Source organism: Ursus maritimus, unplaced genomic scaffold (assembly GCF_017311325.1).
Source record: "Ursus maritimus isolate PB19 unplaced genomic scaffold, ASM1731132v1 scaffold_29, whole genome shotgun sequence".
In the NCBI taxonomy this organism is placed as follows: domain Eukaryota; kingdom Metazoa; phylum Chordata; class Mammalia; order Carnivora; family Ursidae; genus Ursus; species Ursus maritimus.
In genome coordinates this window covers 31585655-31605201 of record NW_024425452.1, presented here as the reverse complement: position 1 = coordinate 31605201, position 19547 = coordinate 31585655, and the positions used below count along the sequence as shown (strand labels likewise).

The 19547-nt window shown below is 35.9% G+C and overlaps 1 long non-coding RNA gene across 1 annotated transcript in view; it reads right to left on the bottom strand.

Annotated features, from left to right (window-relative positions):
- Window positions 1-19275, bottom strand: part of LOC121105723 — a 340480-nt gene extending 321205 nt beyond the window's left edge. Inside the window, exons 1-2 of the long non-coding RNA XR_005838361.1 lie at window positions 19217-19275; window positions 17348-17441 (exon numbers count right to left, since the gene is read on the bottom strand). This is a non-coding gene — a long non-coding RNA (uncharacterized LOC121105723). The remainder of the gene's footprint in view (window positions 1-17347; window positions 17442-19216) is intronic.
- Window positions 19276-19547: the final 272 nt, after the last annotated feature.

Genomic DNA, 19547 nt, shown 5'->3' with positions numbered 1-19547 from the left:
TCTCTCCCTGTTACACCATAAACTCCTTGAAAGCAAGTGTCATGCTTTATTTATCTTTGTAATCCAGAAACTAGAAGAGTGCTTGGTATAAGATAAATTGTCCCTAAATGTGGAATAAATGAATGAAATATATTTGAAATTTTGATTAATATCTTTATACCCACAAAATATATAAATCCAATTTTAGAACAGTGTCTAGACCCTTGAAAGTATTCAGTAAGAAGTGTTGAATGAATGGGCAGAGTACCCACATAGATAACTTGTTTCTCTTGCTGCTTTGGTACCTTAAAACTTAATGATAAACTGGGACTTAAAAACTCAATATCTAGAGAACAAATCTGAACATGTTAGGACTTAAAGTTCTCGTTTCATGCTGACAGTCATAGGTTCTCATTCGAAGCCCAGTGTCTTTCAGGTGTTCTTTGTTACTCTTCTTCCCAATTACAGCAAAATCAGAAAACATCTGGAACTTCATACTACAACGGTCAATGATTTCAGAAAATGTTAGTCAAAAACTCTGGCTTTGAAATCACTTTCTAAAGAAAAACAGACTAATTTGGTAAGCATTGTTGCTGAAGGGTGCATGTACTTTAATCATAAAAAACCTCCAAATTGTTTCAGTTGTCATTCTGAACAATGAAAAGAATCTCTTTGAACCAAGTTGTTGATAACAAGCTCAAAATCTGAAAGTGAAGTTTGAGACTTGGAGGGGTGTGGAGGCAGGAAAAATCATTCTTTGTAAATAGTTTATTTTTTTGAAAAAGTAAAACATGTGTTTGGATTAAAAGCAATCATCCTTCCGTGCTTACATTTTGGAATAGAATGTTATGTAGCAATCACAATATTAGGACCATAAGTGATAGACTTAATAAAAGATCAGTTCGTAATAAAACAAAGAAAACAACTGCAATTAAAATTCTAGTCTTTAACCTTGACCATACCTGAAAAACACATTTTTTTTCTGTACTAGTTTCACAGGAAAAATAGCCATTCTTTTTTTTCCCTTTAAATTCTGCTTTCAAATAACTGCGTATGGGGTGGGGGCATTTACACATCACAACAAGCAGTCTATACAAGATGTATTTTAACAAAATAAATTTGTTCTTAGAAGCTTCTTAGAAATGAATGAAGTCAACAAAGACTATCAGGATGTTGTTTTACGAAGCCTCAGAATTTTCAGAGGCATTGAAAATTTCAATGTCGCAATTAGGTCCCCTCATTTGCATCTTTTAATTTTACCTACCATATTTAGAATTCTAATTGTAGCTACCATATTTTGAATTCCTAATATGAACCTGGCACTATGTTAGGCACTTGACATTTGTCATTTTTAATTTTTTTCTTTTTATTAATTGAAGTATAATTAATATACAGTATTATATTTGTTCAGGTATATAATATAATGATTCAATAATGCTATACATTACTTCGTGCTCATCATGATAAATGTACTCTTAATCCCCTTTATCTATTTCACTCATCCCTCCACCTACCTCCCCTCTGGCAACCACCAGTTTGTTCTCTGCATTTAAGAGTCTGGTTTTTGGGTTATCTCCTTTTTTCTTGGTTTGTTTGTTTTGTTTCTTAAATTCTACATATGAGTGGAATTTTATGGTATTTGTCTCTCTCTGACTTATTTCACTTAGCATTATACCTTCTAGATCCATCCATGTTGCTACAAGTGGCAAGATTTCCTTCTTTTTATAACTGAGTGATATTCCATTGTGTGTGTGTGTATGTGTGTGTGTGTGAGAGAGAGAAAGAGAGAGAGAGAGAGATCCCACATCTCATCCATTCATCTATCAGTGGATACTTGGCATGCTTCCATATCTGACTATTGCAAATAATGCTGCAATAAACATCGGGGTGCCTATATCTTTTCAAATTAGTGTTTTCATTTTCTTTGGGTAACTATCCAGTAGTGGAATTACTAGGCTATATAATAATTCTATTCTTAATTTTTGGAGGAAACTCCATACTGTTCTCCACAGTGGCTGTACCAGTTTGCATTCCCACTAACAGTGCACAAGGATTTCTTTTTCTTCACATCCTGCCCACACTTGTTGTTTCTCATCTTTGTTATTCTAGCCATTCTGGCGTCATCTCTAATCTTTGCTTCAGAGAGTCAAGGTAGATAAGAGGAAACTCTTTGTCAATGAGGGAAGTGAAGCATGGAGAAATTTGGCCGTTTCCCAGGCAGGATTTAGTACCCTCAAAATCTCCGCAGAACTCTCCAAGCCCCTCACATAACATGCTCTCTATATTAGTGGTTCTCGGACCAGCAGAACAACTCTTACCAAAGACCTTATTAGAAATGTAAATTCTCAGCCCTCCATCGGAACCTACTGATGTAGAACTGCTGGGATTGGGGGGTGGCCGTCAGCAATCTGTGTTTTAAGAATTCCTCAAAGTGATTTTGCTGCATGCTCAAGTTTAAAACCACTGCTCTAACTGAATGCATTTTCTTTGAAATGCAACTTCAGGACAAGTCCCTGGCTCCTTTTCAAGTGAAAACTTCTTCTTCTAAGGTCTATCTGTAGAAGAGTTCTAGTGCCTCCTGTCTCTGGTCTGCTAACCTCAAAGCCTGTCCTTCCCTCCACACTTCCTGCTTCTTGATTTGTTCTGCATCTCTTCCCCTTGTTCTTTGCCTGGATCTTTTCTACCTTGTGATTTTCTCCTCTGAGGATTAACCTTGCCCCTTCTGAATCTGCCATCTCTACCTCCCAGACCTGTGATCACTCAATTGCCTCCTAGGTCTTTTTCTTATAGAAGACTTCCAACTCTGGGTGTGACGGTTACAAAGCTGCAGAGAGCCTACAAGATTCATCAGAGAAGTACAAAAAATGCTTTCCATGAAAGTCTGCTCTACCATCACAGGCCCAGCCTGGCTATCTACAGCTTACTGACATCCACCGTTAGCTGCCTGGGGACTCAACAGCTGACTCTGGCCAGGAATGGCAAACTCAAGGCCAGGATATGACACAAATATCACAGCTTGTCCAGATATTTTGATCTGGCATTTACCATCTTACATAAAATTAACATCAGCTGTAACTAAATGTATCCTTTAGACAGAGTTAACAGAAATCATGAATAACCAGTAATATAGCTATGCCCTTTCAGGATAAATACCAATAGAGGAAAATGCAGTTTTAGTTTGTTACTCTAACACCAAAAGGGCCAAAGTAGTAGAGTAACCTGTCAAATCACATATTTAGGTATTCAATATAAAAAACCAATAAGTTGATGATTGATCAGTTGGATATTTTTCCAATTAGTAATATGCTCTCCAGAAACCATAATAATTGTTGGAATATGATGCAAAATGAACTGATTATCAGAGAGAATTTCTAAGTGATAGTTCCCTAATTTATAGAAATTTTTAAGAGAAGAAAAATAATCACAGAAATCTTAAAAAATGGATCCTTATTATCTTCCTAGGTTCACAGGATTCATATGCTCAAATATATCATGGAGTCCTATGTCAGTGTGAGGCTTTTTGTATATTCCCATTGTATGATCCAAGTTAAAAAAAAAAAGAGAGAGAGAGAGAGGGGCGCCTGGGTGGCACAGCGGTTAAGCGTCTGCCTTCGGCTCAGGGCGTGATCCCGGCGTTATGGGATCGAGCCCCACATCAGGCTCCTCTGCTATGAGCCTGCTTCTTCCTCTCCCACTCCCCCTGCTTGTGTTCCCTCTCTCGCTGGCTGTCTCTATCTCTGTCAAATAAATAAATAAAATCTTCAAAAAAAAAAAAAAAGAGAGAGAGAGAGTGAGAGAGAGAATTTGGCTAAGCACGACTGACTTCCCATGACTGCCATAGAAGGAGAAATCAATAATAACAAAAATCATGTTATAGAATCTTTATTGACTATATCAAAATTTAATACAAAAGGGAAAATAATGAATGCATATTCATTGCCCCTCATAACTGATTAGGAGAGCAAAGGCTGATCCATCATTATTACTCCACATTGTTATTTCTTATAAAATCTACATTAAAATATTGGGACTGAAATTTTAAGATGTATTGTTATCAATATATTAAGCCAGATTCATCTCTAATTGACTTTAGCGTAGAAAAATGGTACCTTCCACAGCCTAGTTTAGCCATCCTTTTTGTCACTGTATGATGGAATCTTTGTAAGGCAGAAAAATTACGCCTGAGATTTTACAAATATTTCCACAATGTTTCACGAAGTACTAGATCTTGAATGTCAGGGTTAACTCTGGAACATCAATCCATGAACAAATACCCATCAACGAATTAACTTCTGAGGCAATTAGTACCAAGAATAATATTGATGCCGAGTTTTTATATAATCCCTAGAGAAAACAGGGATGGAATACATAAACACAACTCATTGCCAAAGCACCAACAAAGCAAAAGAGTTTAAAAAGAGCCATCAAATTTTATTTTCAATATGAACCACAGAGCTTGCTAAGGAAATTTCAACTTCCAAAAAATTTTTAAAAGGAAGTTGCTCCACTTTTTATTTTCCAGATATGTACAGCTGCTTAGCTCTTGGCAAAAAGATTGATAAATGAGAATGTGTGTCAGAATTTTAGGAGGAAAAAAAAAATCTATCCATAACATTCAGTAAAATGAGTTATCAGTTCTCTCTCTGCTAAAAAAAAATCATTTAATAAAGTATTTTAAAAAGTGTTGTGAAACCGAGGTAATTATATGCCATTGACCTCTATTTATATGACATCATTATCATAACTAATCAAATCAGATAAGCATAACATGAAATGTTATGTTTAATAGTTTGATGCTATCCAAAGGATTGGCAAATTGAACACTGTGTTTAAATTATTTATCTAGATAAGATGGAACTATTACCAAATTAATACTTCCACAAAAAAAACATTTTTCTACCTATATATTTATTTGCTTTTTTAATTTTTGTTTTATTGTGCATGTCATGGTGTGAAAGAAATATTTGTAGGTCTACCCTCCAACTGTCCAAACATAATCTTTTTGGGACACCGAGACCCACTAAAATCCACCCAGAGGAGAACACTACCATCATTCGCGTTATTTAATACAACCCATTCATAGTCTATTTGAGAACACGTGTGACTTTAAGAAGTTAACAGATGGTTGGGGAAAGACATACGGTATTTTTTCTGAGGTAATAAAATGGAGAAGTAGCTAAGAATTATACTTCATCAATTTTTGCTTCTGAAAACAATTATTTCAAAATCTTTTAAATAACTTGTGTTCTTTAAGCAGCTATTAAAACTAACACTATGTAAACTCCATGAGCAGAGGTTGTTGTGTTTTTTCACTCATATATTCAAAACATTGGGAACACCGCCTGTTAATATAACAGGTACTTGATTAATATTTGTTAAACTAATAAACAAACCATGCCAAAATATCTAAATTACTTTCTTTAGTAAATTCTGACTTTATTGATTTCAGGAAATAATAGCTTTGACCCAGGGTTTTCAGCAATTTGTCATACTATTCTGTTACTTTAATAAACATAATATAGAATATCACCTTATATATAAAAATTAATGTTTTCAAAATACTATCATATCTTAAATATTCTCCCATTCAATATTTACAAAGTTCTGTGAAGAAGTAGAGAATGTATTATGTTCTCTCAATAAATGAAACTTGCTTCCTGAGAGGTAAAATGTCTTGCCCCGATTCACTCAATTATTTCATAAAAATATTTAAGCTATGATTTATGTCATAATTCCTCACCCAATAGTTCCCTAATTATATGAAAATCATTTTTATTCTCAGCCTATACTCATATATGCCAGATATACTTGAAATAAGAGATTTCAGCCAAAAACTCTGAGAAGGGTCCTGAGTTGCAAGAAAGGAAATTGAAAGAAGATTAAACGTTTCCAGTTAATCTTTTAAGTTATTGGGTTTGGGAACAGTACCCACTGTGTTCACATAGGAAGCCATAATTGTGAACAATGGGTTTTAACTTCAGGAGTCAATACAGATCATCTACTCCAAATGTTTTATTATATGGATGAGAAAAAGTGAAGCCCAATGAGGGTAGATTAATTGCTTACCATCATATAACTAACAGTACAACCAGATTAGAACTCCAGATTTTTTACTCTTCCAGTTCAATTGTTACTTCATCCACACAAAGAAACATGGAAATAGAATAATGTATTGTTGATGATTTTTATGTCAGAAAAAAAATTACTGAAGCTTGAGAGAATCAACTACTGCAAAAATGTCAGATTTTGGATACTACACTACATGCACAGCTCAATCCGTGAGATCTCCCCGTTCTTAGCCAATAGCTGCCCATATGCAATGGATAGTATCATCTTTGTATTATTATTCTGTATTTCATCATCTACATTTGCCTCCATTAAACCTTCCACCTCTACCACCCCTGCCTTATTTCTTTCATCTCTAACTAGATAATATATTCCCTGTTGTGAGAAGCTCGTTTTTGCTCTAACAACGGAACCCCAGCTCAGTGCAACAATAGCAGCCTTGTATTTCCACTCTAGACCTGGAATCTGCCAACTGGCTGGCTTCACAAGCTGCTGGAGAAAGGAGATTGAAGCCATGTGTCAAGTCATCTCCTCCAGAAACAGCTCAAGCATAGGCCCTGCTGTTAACAGGAAGCCTAGCTCAGAAACAACAAATCAGCATTATCATATGCAACCATAAAACTAGGCAATGATAAATAGTGATCAATGCACTAAGCTTAAGAATAACCTACTTGGGAAAGCAGTTGGGTTTTTGTTTGTTTGTTTTTGTTCTTATTTTTATTTTTTTTTTGAGATCTAATTGGCATATATTACATTAGTTTCCTGTGTACAATACAGTGACTCAACATTTGTATAATTTGCAAGTTGATCACCACAATAAGTCTAGTTACGATCTGTCACCGTAGAAAGTTAATACAATATTATTGACTACATTCCCCATGCTGTATATTACATCCCCATGACTTATTTATTTTATAACTAGAAATGTATACTTTATCCATTTCACCCATTTTGCACCCCCAATCCCCACCCTTGGGCAACCACCAATCTGTTCTCTGTGTCTGAGTTTGGGTTTTGCTTATTTTTTTGTTTTGTTTTGTTTTCTAGATTCCACATGTAAATGAAATCATGCAGTATTTGTCTCCCTTCTGTCTGACTTATTCCACTTAATATAATACCCTCAAAGTCCCTTCATGTTGTCACAAATGGCAAAATTTCATTCTTCTTTAAAGGCTGAGTAGTATTTTATTGAGCATGCATATACACACACATCATATCTTTTTTATCCATTCATAGACACTTGGGTTATTTCCCTACCTTAGATTTGTAAATAATGCTGCAATAAACATACAGGTGTATATATCCTTTTGAATTAGTGTGCTGGTTTTCTTCAGATAGATACCCAGTAGTGGAATTGCTGGATCATATGGTAGTTCTATTTTAAATTTTTAAGAAACCTCCACATTGTTTTCCATAGTGGCTGCACCAATTTACATTCCAACCAACAGGTCATGAATGTTCTCTTTATTCCATATCCTTGCCAACACTTTTTATTTCTTGTCTTTTTGATAATAGCCATTCTGAGAGGTGTAAGATGATATTTCATTGTGGTTTTGATTTGCATTTCCCTGGTGATTAGTGATGCTCAGCATCTTGACATGTGCTTTTTGGCCATCTGCGTGCCTTTAGAAAAATGTCTATTCAAATACTCTGCACATTTTTTAATCAAATTGATATTTTTTGTTACTGCATTGTATGAGTTCTTTATATATTTTAGATATTAAAGCCTTCTTGAATATATGATTTGCAAATATCTTCTCCCATTCAGTGGGTTACCTTTTCATTTTGTTGATGGTTTCCTACACTGTGCAGAAGCTTTTTATTTTGATGTAGTCCTACTTGTTTACTTTTGCTTTTGTTTTCCTTGCCTTTGGAGTCAGATCCAAAAAAAATAAAAAACATTGCTAAGGCCAATTATCAAGAAGCTTACCACATAAGTTTTCTACTAGGAGTTTTACAGTTTCAGGTCTTGCAATTTTGAGTTAATTTTTGTATACGGTGTAAAATAGTCATCCAATTTCATTCTTTTGCATGTAGCTGTCCAGTTTTTCCAACACCATTTATTGAAGAGACTGTTCTTTCCCCATTGTATCTTATTGCGGATTGTTGTTGTGGATTGACCACATATGAGTGGGTTTATTTCTGGGATTTCTATTCTGTTCCATTGATCCATGTGTCTCTTTTTATGCCAATACCACACTGTTTTGATTATTGTATCTTTGTTGTATAGTTTGAAATCAGGAAGCATGATAACTCTTTCTTCTTCTGTCTCAAGATTGTTTTGCCTATTTGAGGTCTTTTGTGGTTCCATATAAATTTTAGAATTATTTGTTCTAGTTGTATGAAAAATGCCACTGAAATTTTGATAGCAATTGCAATGAACTGTAGATTGATTTAGGTACTATGGCCATTTTTCACAATATTAATTCTTCCAATCCATGAGCATAGACTCTCTCTCCATTTATTTGTGTCTTCTTCAATTTCTTTCATTAATGTCTTTTAGTTTTCAGTATACAGGTCTTTCACCTCTTTGGTTAAATCTATCTCTAAGTATTTTATTCTTTCTGATGTGATTGTAAGTAGGATTTTCTTGTTTTGTCTTTCTGATAGTTTATTATTAGTGTGTAGAAATGCAACAGATTTTTGTATATTAATTTTATATCTTGCAACTTTACTGAATTTGTTCATTAGTTCTACAGTTTTTAGTGGCATCTTTAAGTTTTCTATAGTATTATGTCATCTGCGAATAGTGAGAGTTGTACTTCTTTCTTTCCAATTTGTATGCATTTTATTTCTTCTTCTTACCTAATTGCTGTGGCTAGGACTTCTAGGATCATGTTGAATAAAAGTGGGGAGAGTAGGCACCTTGTCTTAGTTTTCATCTTAGAGGAAAATCTTTAAGCTTTTCACCATTGAGTACCAGCCATGGGTTTGTCATACATGGCCTTTATTATATGGAGGTATGTTCCCTCTATATCCACTTTGGTAAGAGTATTTATCATAAACGAATGTTGAATTTTGTCAAATGCTTTCTCTGAGTCTATTGAAATGATCATATAATTTTTACCTTTCATTTTTTTAATATAGTGTTGCAGAGGTTAAACCATATTGCATCCTTGGAATAAATCTTACTTGATCACGGTGTAAAACCCTTTTAGTGTTGTTGAATTTAGTTTGCTAATATTTTACTGAAAATTTTTGCATCAAATTTCATTAGGCATATTGGTCTGTAATTTTCTTTTCTTATGGTGTCCTTACATGGTTTTGGTATCAGGGTAATTCTGGCCTTCTCAAATGAAATTAGAAGCATTTCCTTCTCTTCAATTTTTTGGAAGAGCTCGAGAAGGCTAAGTATCAAATCATCTTTGAATATTTGGTAAATTTACCAGTGACGTTGTCTGGTCCTGGACTTTTGTTTGTTGAGAAGTTTTTAATTACTGTTTGAATCTTTTTTCTGGTACTCAATATATTCAGATTTTCTATTTCTTCATAGTTCAGTCTTGGAAGATTGTAAGTTTCTAGGAATTTATGTATTTATTTTAAGTTTTCTAATTTGTTGGTGTATAATCGTTCATAGTAGTCCCATGATCTTTTATGTTTCTGTGATGTCAGTTGTAACTTCTCTGCCATTTCTAATTTTATATTTCCGCCTTCTCTCTTTTTTCTTAGTAAGTCTAGCTAACGGTTTAGCCAATTTTGTTCATCTTTCCAGTGAACTAGCCCTTAGTTTCACTGATCATTTCTATTGTCTCTTTAGTCTCCATTCTATTTATTCTCACTCTGGTCTTTATTATTTCCTATCTTCTAATAACTTTGGCTTCATTTGTTCTTCTTTTTCTAGTTTCTTTAGGTATAAAGTTAAATTGTCTACTTGAGAGTTCCCTTGTTTCTTGAGGTAGGCCTGCACAGAAGCACTTTTGCTGTATCTCCAGAGGTTTTTGTATGTTGTGTTTCATTTTTCATTGGTCTCTAGGTATTTTTTAAAGATTTATTTATTTATTTATTTATTTATTTATTTATTTATTTGAGAGAGAGGGAGTGTGTGCGTGAGTGGGTGGAGGGGCAGAGGGAGTGGGAGAGAATCTCAAGCAAACTCCCCGCTGAACACGGAGCCTAACGTAGGGCTCAATCTCAGGACCCTGAGATCATGCCTTGAGCTAAAATCAAGAGTTGGATGCTTAACCAACTGAGCCACCCAGGTGCTCCTCCTAGGTATTTTTTTTTTTTTAATTATTTCTCCTTTACTTTTTCTATGGCCCAGTAGTCTTTTAGTAACTTGTTGTTTTATCTCCACATATTTGTAGTTTTTCCAGTTTTCTCCTTGGAACTGATTTTTACTTTCATAAAATTATGGTCAAAAAAGGATGCCTGATTATTATTTCAATCTTCTTGAATTTATTGAGGTTTTTTTGTGGCCTAATGTGTGATTTATCCTGAAGAATGTTCCATTGCACTTGAGAAGAATGTGTATTCTGCTGCTTTTTGGCCGGATATTCTGTATATATCTATTAAGTCCATCTGGTCTAATGTGTCATAATCCCTCCTGGCCTCCAGATTAGATGTGGAGCTGTCCCCTGGGTGACAGATGCAAAAATGGAGTCTCCAGGCAAGTGTAAAAGGTCCTTCCTGGGACGTCGGGTTGAGCTGCGACAAGGGTAAAAGGGTGTGCAAGGATGGTATCTCCCTCCTTATGTTCCCTGAGAGTGCCTCCTTAGCCTCTACATGTATTGGAAACCTGTAACCTGTCCCTCAGGCTATAGTTCCAGGCTCTAATCAGGTCTTTTTCACAGGAATACTGGGGTTGTATTTCAATCTCCTGTCTGTGCAATGCCATAGTGGTGGTGGCCAGCCAAGATCTGTCTTTCCAAATGTCACATTCCCATGGAGCTCAGGGATGGCAGCTCCCTTGGCCACCAGGGTCGGGCAATAAGGGAGCATCACTGTGTGGAATCTATACACTTGTTGGCTGTAGCTAGGCATCTGGAGAGTGTAGGGGGCAGAGCATACTCACTGGCTTCAGAAAGGCAGCAGAAGAGTGCTTTGTCTGTGCACATGCACTGCCTTTAGGCTGGGAGTGGGAAAATGCCTCAACTACTCACACTCTCAAGCCCCAGCCAGCGAGTGGGGGAGGGTCACAACTGCCCACACTTGGCAATTTTACTAGAAGGCAGGAGAATGCCATGCCACAGCCAGGAAGCAGTGGAGTACTGCAACTTCCCAGACACTCCAGCTCCAGTAAGGCAGTGACCACTCACCTCCACCTGTCTTAACAAGGTGATGGGAAGGTGCCATGTCTGAGCTCATCTGCTTGTGATAGCAGGGTAGCCAAAAGAGCCAAAGTGGTATTTGCCAGTGTCTCCATCTCCAAAGAGAATTTCAGGTGTCTCCCGCCCCTTTGGCAAATGCTTTTCAATTAGCAAATGTAAAAAAATATATATATATTAGCAAATGAATCGCTTTCACGTATACTCTAGGTGCTTTTCAAATTGCTGTTTTTTCATTGGATATTGAGCATGTGAGACTGCACACAGCCCTTCGAAGTGGGAATCTTAGTTTCCTATAGTATTTGGGGTCCATTGGACATCAGTCTGTTTGTTTGCTAAACCAGTCGTTTTGGAGGCTCATCAGTCTGGTGCAGATTGTAAGGGTTGGGTGCCTAATGTGGAGCACCAACCCCTTGCTCTTCAGGGAAAAGCACCGGACTGCTGAGATCCCTCCTTATTGTGTGTTACTGTGCTGGGGGTGGGGTCTTTGGTGTAACTGTATCTCTGCTTCTCCTACCCCATCTCGATGTGGTCTTTTTATCCTGTGTCGTGGAGAAGCAGTTCATCTAGTTTTCAAATCTTTTCCAGAGGTAGGTGATCTATATGATCTGTAGATCTGGTGGGTCCTTGGGAGGATGTATGTTCAGAATCTCCCTTTGCCGCCATCTTGAGAAAGTCTCCAAACCACCTGAGGAGCAGTTGTGTACCACGAATAACTAACTGGTGCTTCCTAACAAACTTCAGGGACATGATATCACATTGATACCCACTAAAACTAACAAAATAAGTCCAAGTAATGCTGTTGTGGCATCCCTTGAAGATTTCATTGCTCAGAGAACACTGCCACAAATGAGATTTGGGTGCATTATCTTCCTGCCTTCCGAGATCTTTTTATTCATTTGTCATTACTACAGGAACGCAGACCACACACAATATTAGCTCTTCCTAGCACCACCCCAAAAATGCCCAAAGGAATAACTTCGGCATTGTTGCTGAGAATTGGATTCAAAATATCTCACCCAAAATAGACTCCTATTCCTACTTGTAGAATGCTTTTTGGGTGGCTGGAAGGTTGTGGTTCCCCGTAACCTCAAGAAACTTTCTATTTTAAGCATCATTATAGTTTGGTTTAAAAGCATTTTCATTTGATTTGGGACTGAATAGATTCATGGGGAATCCACATGGTTTATGTCAATCTTGTAAAAAGTGGTGAATTTTATTTAGTTATTTTGCATCAAGTTACAAGTTACAGTGACTTTCATCTTAGGTTAGCTTCACTTTTTAAAGTTCTTTTTCAAATGGTCAGAATATAACCTAAAAGCTGTTTTGCAAACCACTTCGCCTTAAAGGCAGAGAAGTATGTTTCTAGGTCCGTTACATGTAAGTCATCAAATGTTATTTAAAGAGCAATTTTTATGTCCAAAAAAAATCTCAGCATTTTAGAGAAACTTTTAAAATACCATTCTACAAACCGGAGGTCATCTTTTGGCAAAATTATATAAACTCAAACTTAGATCACCTCTCCAAATGCAAGAATTTTAGGTGGGCTCCTGGATTTGAAGAACCGAATTCTTTCCTGCTAGTCTACTTTTAGTTTTTTAAGTCAATAAGCAAATGGTTCTAATAGGATTTTCTCTCCACCACCAAAGTTGAGTGTTAAAGGCATGCAGTACTAATCTATAATTTTATTTAAATAGTTGTTTGTTAAATAGCATGTTTTTTTTTAATTTTAAAGGTAATACATGGTATTTGTAGTGAACTACAAAATATAAGTATGTAGAAGAAAATAAGAATCACTTGTAATATTGCCACACAGACAATACTATTAACATTTTATTTCATATCCTTCCAGTTTTTCTATGAATATTTATGCATTTACTTTTTAAATTTAACTTTTATATTTGAATAAATATCTTTCAATATCTTAAAATCTGGAGTTTGCCCTATTATAAAATAACAGTGTAGTAGAGAGATTTAAATATCATTTGGTCTTTGATTTTATAGATACTCAATCTTTTCTACTATTTTGCTTATTATTCAATCAGTGTATATCTCTGCCACTCTACTGAAAATGTCGTTTCCCAGAACATTGTTAATTATTTTACCTATTCATCATCTTACTTGATCTTTTATGAGATATTTCATAATCCCTTTGGTAGTCTTTGTAAAATTATGAAAAACTGAAAAGTATTTGTTACTAGCCCCTTCATAAAACACCTTTCATTTAGTGCCTATTGCCACCATTTCCCACTAACCTGATCTGACCACACTTTCTCAGTTTCTTTCACTAATTTCTTGCCCACTGTGGCACTTATCTCAACATTCTCAGGGCAATATCTTGGCCCCTTTTTTCAATATTTTCCTTCCTTTAATGATCCCTCCCACTAGTCAGCCTTGGCGGCATCATTAATTTTCTTTTTTTTTAATCAGAGAGAGAGAGTGAGCACAAGCAGGGGGAGTAGCAGGCAGAGGGCTCCCCACCAAGCAAGGAGCCCAATGCGGAACTTGATCTCAGGACCTTAAGATCATGACCTGAGCCAAAGGCAGCCCCCTAACCAGGTGAGCCACCCAGGCATCCCTGGAGGCATCATTAAAGGAAGGAAAATATGCATGTATTGTTTTTAAGAAAATTATAGAATACAGTGGGCATAATATTTTTATAACTTTTTAATTTAGTATAGTAATTCATTATGAATATTTTCCTGACTCATTTACTATTCTGTGTGTTAATGGCTAGATAAAATTCTATTACATGGAAAAATATAATGTGTTTAACTAATCTGATGTTCATGAACACTGAAAATATTTCTAATATTTATCCTAAATATTGATTGTGTAAACACCTTTATATAAACATCTTTGTATATGTTCGGATTATGTTCTTAATTTAATTTTTTAAATGGGAATTTCTAGGTTGTAGGCATAATTACTTTTAATATGCTTAATTAATTTTGCCAAAATGCCCTCCAGAAAGATTATATATATATAAAAAATTATTCCTTCTCCCTAGTCCTTAGCTATATTAGGCATTAACATTTTATTTAATTGCCAGGTTTTGTTGGGGAGGGAAAAGAAGTGAAGAATAGACAGTTGTATGGAACACTATTCTTTCCATGAGTCACAGTAGTTGCTCTTCCAGTTACGTAAATCTGCACATAAAGTGAAACTGATTGCAGCCACACAGACTATCTAGGACCTAATCTTCTAATATCTCATTTTGTCTTAATAGTGGGTACATTCCTTATTGAGCTCCAAGGAGTATTTTTAATGTTTTTTGAAATAAAGATCCTGGTTGTTAGAACTCAGTACATTCTAGAAACACTCCTTTTTAAAATCCCTATTTAGGAGCACCTGGGTGGTGCAGTCAGCTGAGTGTCTTGACTCTTGGTTTCGGCTCAGGTTGTGACCTCCAGGTCGTGGAATTGAGCCCCATGTCTACTCAGCATGAAGTGTGCTTGAGATTTTCTCTTTCCTCTCCCTTTGCTCTTCCCCTGCCCCTCTCAAATAAATAAACAAATCTTTAAAACCCCTTCTTATTTCAGTTGATACAGGAGACAGTGAGGAGTGGAGGATAAGCAGGAAAGAATACATCAAATCAACTTTTGTGGTCTTTGTTCTTTCAAGTGTTAAAAAAAATGGAATGATTCTTTTTTGAAGTGGTTCCAATCAAATCCTCAATAATTTGTTATGAGGCAAAAGCTTGGGTGGAATCAGTGCTGCATAAACTATCTGCTAATCACGTCTGACTTGATATTCTGATGGTATTTTAAACTGATCCTGACTCCTAATTTTCCTTTCACTCTTAATGGCATAGCCATTTTCCTATATGTCTAGAGTGAAAATCGTGAGTCACCCTTGAACCTAACTCTGAATTCTACAACCAAAATACTTCTTTCCTGTTTCTTCTTTTCCAGTCCTCCTACAACCACTGTAGGTCAGGAGCTCATTGCCTTTCACTTTAACCACAAGCTTTTAAACTATTATTGACAACCCATAAGGAAGTCTTGGAAATGGACTAGAGAGGAGCATGTTAACCAAGACTCTGAGACCCATCTCTGCTTCAACCTGATGCAGTTAGTGGAGTCGTGGGTAGGGTTGCCAGATTGAGCAAATAAAAATGGAAAAGAAAATAGAGGACACCCAGTTAAACTTGAATTTCACAAAAATAATACCTGATTTTTTGACTATGGGTCAAATGTTGCATGGGACATACTTCTACTTCAAAAAATCTATTGGTTATCCAAAATTTAAATTAAATTGAACATTTTAGTTGTGGGTAGCATAAAGGGGAGTAGGTGGTGGTAGTAACTGAGTTAAGGATTCAAGATGCCTTACCAGTGTCTCCTTTATCAACTCTAACACATGGCCTGTTTCACAACTCAAGAGGACCATTTTCACAGCTGCCTGGATCCTAAGTGCTAGTATCCTTTGGAACCTAAAACTCTAGGCAGTTATATTCCACGGGATATAGATAAATGTTTGAATCTAGGCTTTAAAGCCTGAAGAGACTCTCAATCACTTTATCTGCATAATGTGGAATAGGTAGGAATTCAGTTTTATTATTAAAACCAGGGTAGGCTCACCCCCCCAAAAAAGAGTTTTGACATAGAGATTTTAAAATATTTTATAGCATTAAGTTCACTGAAAGAGAATACAAAACTGTATGTATCCATATAATGTAATATACATCATACATACATAAAGAGATAGAACAGATATATTGATATTATATTTTTAAAGATTGTATTTGTTTGTTTGAGAGAGAGAGAGCGTGTGCGTGAGTGGGGGGAGGGGCAGAAGAGGAGTGAGAGGGACAAGCAGATTCCGCACTGACTGCAGAGCCCATCAGCTCTCAATCCCACAACCCCTAGATCATGACCTGAGCCAAAACCAAGAATCAGACGCCCAACCAACTGAGCCAGCCAGGTGCCCCTGTTGATATATATTTTATACAAACACAAATGTACACACATGCAAAGAGTGAAAGGCTACCAGAAGTGATACCAAAATATTCATGCTAGTTACTTCTGAGTGGTAGAATCACGGCTGAATTATTTTAGATGCTTTAGGATTTTCCAAATTTTCTCTACATCTCTCAAAAAGCAGACTCCTAGTATTCCTTGGTCTCAGTGTGGAATTTTATCCAAATAAACACAAAACTTGTCTAAAATCCTATTTTCCCAAATAGTCTCAAACACCCAAAGGATTTCTTTTTCCTCCACACTCCAAAACCCCTCAAATCTGAGCACATTATTCAAAATACTTTCAGTTCTTAGTCTTAGATTATCAACTCAAAGTAACTTACACTTTAAAAAAAGAAAAAGAAAATATATTGGTTTATATAACTAAAAAGTCCAAGATTGGTTTTGACTTTAAGCATAGCTATATTGTCAAGTTGAGTTTTTTGGTTGCCCTAGGGGGTGAAATTTTGAGCCAGAACAATTATTTACTGGGAACAGTAGTATATTAACATTCCATTTTTAAAGTTACCAATTCAAAAGATTTATTTCTTATTTTTTTTAGTTAAATTTATAAATCTTATTATTCTATTCACCAGTTGAGCTTATTTTAATAATAATTTGTAATTTGTAATAGAGGTTTTATAACATAATTATGTACATTCCCTTAAATATTTTTAAGCTGTAGTTACAAATGGAATATATTTGATTTCCTCTTGAAGTACACCCAGATGATTAAAGAAACCTTCCTGTGTACTTCAGTAATACTCATAAAGCTATACTTATAAATATAAACCTTGAGATTTCCTACACGTTCTAATATAATTTTAAAATGCTATAGGATTTCAACCAGAAATCACAAGTTTAAGCAAATTAGTCAATTTGTTACCTAGTTATTCATTTGTCACTCTCATAGGATAAAATCTTCCATAAGTTTTTAAAAAGCCTAAAATGCTGAAATCCGAACAAGTTATACTTCACTATGAAAAAAATTCAATACTATAGTTTTGTTTTGCTTCATCACTCTGTACTCAATTCTCAAAGCTAGAATTTCAGTTCTTAGATTTAAAGACCACTTACCCCCTAGGAGGCAACCACCTTGTCATCTGGTGAAGCAGAAGTGATTTGAAGACCATTTGGCTTGAAGACTACGGTTTTGACTTGGGTGTGAAATCTGGAATCATAGATATGCAGCGTTACTTTTGTCATGACTGAAAACTAAGCTAAACTTATTTTTATGATTAGTGTGTCAGGGGGTTTGCTTAGAAGTCCACAGAGTCTACATTGTGGGTAAAATCCTATCACTTCCTAATTCTTCTACATTATCCCAGGAAATTTAAGTTTTTCAGAGAAACTACTGTTTCTGAGTGAACAAGTGTGTGTGTGTGAGATACTTTACAGTATAATGTATACGTGTGCCTATGCTGCATGTGTGTGTGTGTGTGTGTGTGTGTGTGTGTGAGTGCACACCCACACAACTAAATTCCTTACATGATCTGTTGATTTTGCATTCTTGAGCCCTCTGGACACATCCGTGGGCCGTTTATTGTAGCTCTAAGCATGGAGGCCACATTACACACGCACGACGCCAGGAGGCATGATAGACCACGGCGTGAGCTGGGCCTTCTGAAATTGTGAACCTAGATGGACCTCTCCAAAGATAGTAACGCTGTTGCATGGGGCTTCAATACTCTTTTAATTTGAAGAAATCTTGCATTAATTTATGTTATTCTTATCAGCTAGATGTATGACTCTTAAAGATTTAAAAACTGCTTACGATTAGATTCTGTCATGTGTCTTAATCTTCAGTTACAGCTTCTGAGGTTATTCTAAGAACTCCAAAGGAGTTCAAAACTCCAAAAGAGGTCCGTCTTCAGACACAACTTAACCTAGCACAAGTAGGGCTGTCTGTTTCCATCTCTCACTTCTGGTTTGTTTTTCTCACTTTTTCGTTCCCTCCCTCACCTTCTCTCTCAGCTTTGTTCTAAGGCAATCTCTTCAAAAATGTCAGAAAAGGTAAACACGAGCAGAACAGCTCTAGGGAAAAGGTTAACTCTAGGGAGCCAGATGCTGAGCCAGAATCTCAACCCCATCACTAAACAGCTGTGGGATTTGAGGCAAGATATTTAACTTCTCTGTGCCTTGCTCCTTATCCATAACTAATTATAAGAGTTCTTCTAGAAGAATCAATGAGGTATATATAAAGTTTTTAGCACAATGGCTGAATTATGAATATGAGTTCAACACAGAACCAAGAATATTGTATTTATTCAACCCTCTCTTTACTTTCTGTATTGTCCTTGTATTCTCATTTTCCTTCTTCTTCTTCTCACAGAAATCCCCAATACTGTTTGATTGCTCTCATTTTTGCACTGTTTATTCTTTTTTTCATTTTTAAATTTAAATTCAATTAGCCAACGTATAGTGCGTCATTAGTTTCAGACGTAGTGTTCAATAATTTGTCAGTTTCATGTAACACCCGGTGCTCATCTTTAAGCTTACAAAACAGCCTCCCTGAGACTTCTTAGGCAGCTCAGCACTTGCCAACTTTTATATTCAGGAAATATCAACACTTTAATTTTAAAGGAATACAATACCTTTCTTAGAATAAAACAGAAATTTAATCAAAAACAAGCAAAAGAAAGTACTAGCAAAATTTTTAGTACAACTTCCTGATATCATTTATATTTAGAGGGCTTTCTGTAAAGCCTTGGGTTTTGTTGACTTTACATGCCAATTGGATAACTTTGGCTTTGTTTCATATAAAATCACTATTTTCTCTGAAGTACTACAATATATTATCTCTCCCTTGCCAGTAGATTGTAAGAAATCTAAATGGTGGTCAAGTGCCATGATTTTGACTTATCTTTACATTCTCCCCAAGACATAGCACAGAGCCTAGCATATACTAGCATGCATGTAATCTCCTACGAAAATGCAATAAGGCACCTGGGTGACTCAGTCAGTTAAGCGTCAGCCTTCTGCTCAGGTCATGGCTCCACGGTCCAGGGATCGAGTTCACATCGGGCTCCCTGCTCAGAGAGGGAAGTCTGCTTCTCCCTCTCCCTCTGCTGCTCACTCTCTCTCTCTCTTTCTCTCTCTGTCAAATAAATTTTAAAAAATCTTTTAAAAAGAAGAAAAGGAAAAGAAAATGCAATAAAAATATAGTTGATATGCTTGTCAATTTCAAAAGTGACCTAGAATCCAGAAGACCACTCATTTTTACTAACTGACTAAAATAAGATACAAAGAGGTCTTAGGATAGCGTCGAATGATAGGG